General features: G+C 55.3%; 1 protein-coding gene across 2 annotated transcripts in view; it reads left to right on the top strand.

Moving 5' to 3' along the window:
- Positions 1-731: 731 nt before the first annotated feature.
- Positions 732-3,010, top strand: part of ELOF1 (elongation factor 1 homolog (S. cerevisiae)) — a 4,798-nt gene continuing 2,519 nt past the window's right edge. Inside the window, exon 1 of one of the 2 annotated variants that reach the window (XM_012641346.1) lies at positions 732-888. The gene's annotated coding sequence lies outside the window, so the exon portion shown is untranslated. Of the gene's footprint in view, positions 889-2,791; positions 2,833-3,010 lie in introns of those variants that run through there. The other variant, XM_012641347.1, reaches the window with a different exon arrangement.

Raw genomic sequence — 3,010 nt, 5'->3', positions numbered from 1 at the left:
AGTCTCACTCTCTTGCCTGGGCTAGAGTGCCGTGGCGTCAGCCTAGCTCACAGCAACCTCAAACTCCTGGGCTCAAGCAATCCTCCCACCTCAGCCTCCCAGAGTGTTAGGATTACAGGCGTGAGCCACCGCGCCCGGCCAGGAGTGGCCTTTCTTAAAACACAAACCAAACGTCACTACTGTGCTCAAAAATTGAATGCAAGTCCTTAACATGGCCCACAGGGCCCATGTGATCTGACCCCTGTCTGCCTATCCAACCTCATCTATTATAACCTGGGCACTCGAAGTGTGGTACGCGGACCAGCTACATGGACGTCACTTGGGAGTGAGTTAGAAATGCAGACTCTTAGACCCCCCCACCGTCCTGGACGTGCTGGATGAGTACCTAAGTTTTAAAAAGATCCCCCCGGCGAGGCGATCGTTAGAACCGACCGAGTGTCGGGGATGGGGAAACCTAGGTGTGCTGGGAGGGGCTGAGGCTGCAAACGGGAGAAGAGAGAACACAAGCGAGACATGCCCAGGGAGATGGTGCAGCCGATGGCGAGGCTGCCTTCCCAGCGCTGGTATGCCCCAGCCCACTGCTCCTGAAAAAGCGCGGGAAGGATCACTCCTTGGAACCGACCAGAAGGACAGGCCCTGAACGCAGTGAGAGTAAGTAAATGGACTCCAGCCCTTGCGCAGGCGCACTGCGACCCCGCCGCCGCGCTCGGAATTTGAGTACGCAAGCGCACAGAGAAGCGGCTGGAGGAGGCGGGACTTGCTCGCCGGGTTGTCTTGGCGGCGGGTGGGCGGGACCTGAAAGGAGAGGGATTTCCGCTTCCGCCTGGAGCTGGAAGTCTCTGTCTACCGGGTGAACTGGGCCATTGAAACGAGGGAAGGCGAGTGCAGGTGACGTTTCGCGCGGGCAGGCGTTGGGGCCGGGCCGGGGTGGGCTTTTTTCTACTCTCGCAGCTCACGTCCTAGAGGAGGCTCCGGGGGCCCCGGGCTTGGGGGGCGGCCCGTCGGGGAGACTGACTCTCCCGGACCCCAGCCCGCTAAGCGCGGCTACTCGGGCACCCGGGCCCCCGGGCCCTACGGGCAGCTGGCTGGAGGCATCGCCGAAACCTCGGTGAGCTTGAAGGAACCACCAGCCCGCCGCCTCTTGTGTCCCATCAGGTTCAGGGGATGACCCCTCTTCCAGCCCCCCACGCCCGCTTGGCGCCCTTGGACTCGACGTCGCCCCAGGAAAGGCCGAGGCCTCTGCAGTCTTTGTGCAAGCCAGACCCCATTCCTGTGGCGGGGGGGGCTATGGTCACAGGGTAAAATGGGATTCTGGGGCCCATCCATAGATGGGAGACATCTGTGTCCAGGAGACTTAATATATTTATTCAACAAATAGTTATTAGGCGCTTAATGTATACCAGACAGTATACATGCAGGGGATTCAGCAATGGCCAACACGTGTCCTCACACAACTAACATTCTAGTGGGGGGAGATCTGGGGTTAGGTTCATAGATGAGCATTTTTGAACACCTCCACCCCATCCGCAGGTGATTCTGTCGCAGCTGGTCGCTGGGGGCGGGCTTAGAAGGGCGGGGGAGACTGCCTTGGCAGGTGAGAGCATGGACTACAGACCAGGCTGCACTTTACTTCAGCCTTCCGGGTCTCCTGGGCTCCAGCTGATGTTTTCCCCATATTTCGTATCTCATACGTTTCTCCCAATATCTGCGGTACCCCTGCTCTGAAATGTTCACTTAACCTTGTTTTATTAACCTCATTGCACTAAGGAATATTTGTGATCGTTTTGCTTATGAGTTTGCTTGTGAAGGGTCTGGCATCCTCCACAGGAACAGATTCCTGGCCTGCCTTGTTGATTGCAGCATTAGTGTCTATCAACAAAGGGCCTGTAATTTGTTCACTCATTGATTCATTCAGTAAATATTTGTTGAGCACCACCTCTGTGACGTGAACAGTTCTAGGCTCTGGGGATACAAAGAAAAGACAAAAATATCTTCCTTCTTAGAATTTACATTTGGAAGGTGGTGGGTGAGGTTGGAGACACAGGGAGACCAATGAGGAAGCTGAGATGACCATGACTCAAGACCATGGTGCTGGTCCCAGAGGTGGTGAGAAGTGGTCGGATTCTGGGTGTATTTCACAAGTAGAGGGGCAGGGGCAGGATCAGATAAGGGATATGAGAGAGAAAAAGGCATCAAAGATGAGTCCAAGGCTTTTCGTTTGATTACGTGGAAAGATGGACTTGCTATTAGCTGAGCTGAGGAAGACTGCAGCAGAGCAGGTTGAGGTGTCAGGAGCTCGGTTTGGGGCGTGTCGTGTGTAAACATTTGTTAGACATCGGGTGAAGGTGTGGCTGAGGCAGGTAGACCAGTGAGTCTGCAGTTCAGGGGAGACATCCATGTAGAGGAGGCGTGAAGCCCTGACACCGGGTGACGTCTCCGGGATCTCGAGGTAAGTATAGCCGGAGAGGGGAGAAGGCCGTAGACTGAGCTCATTAGAGAAGCTGGTGGAGACGCAGGAGCTGAGGAGACTCACAGCCACCAGTGAGGCGTGGCGGGAGAGCACGGGGTCCTTAGAGCCACATGGCAAGAGTGGGAGGGTGGTATGGAGACACCGGTGACCTTAGCTGGGGGGCACTGAGAAACAGGTGGTAGCAGGAAGAGACTGAAGAGGTTGTTTTTTTCCTTTTCAAGCGATGAGGGAAGTGATAATAAGTGCGTCCGGGATCTCATAGAGCTGGGAAATTTGATGTTGCTGAAGGAAACGGGGACAGGAACCGGGGCAGAGTGAAGAAGCCGTTTTTGCGGGAAACACAGACATATTGTACTTTCACAGTAAGAGAGGGAAGGCCGAATGGGGGGTCTTAGGCGCTCTCTTTCCATTGCGGCTTTTACTTGGTAAATTGGAAGCATCTGCAGTGAAGGGTGAGGCCGTTGCATAGGGAGTGATCACTAATTGTGAATGAATCTCCGCTCTTGATTCTGGGTGGCCTGCCGGGCTACTGCCCTGCCC

This window comes from Propithecus coquereli, unplaced genomic scaffold (genome assembly GCF_000956105.1).
Source record: "Propithecus coquereli isolate 6110/MARCELLA unplaced genomic scaffold, Pcoq_1.0 Scaffold164, whole genome shotgun sequence".
NCBI lineage: Eukaryota > Metazoa > Chordata > Mammalia > Primates > Indriidae > Propithecus > Propithecus coquereli.
Note: the sequence above shows the minus strand (reverse complement) of the source record. Positions and strands in the feature narration are given on the sequence as shown.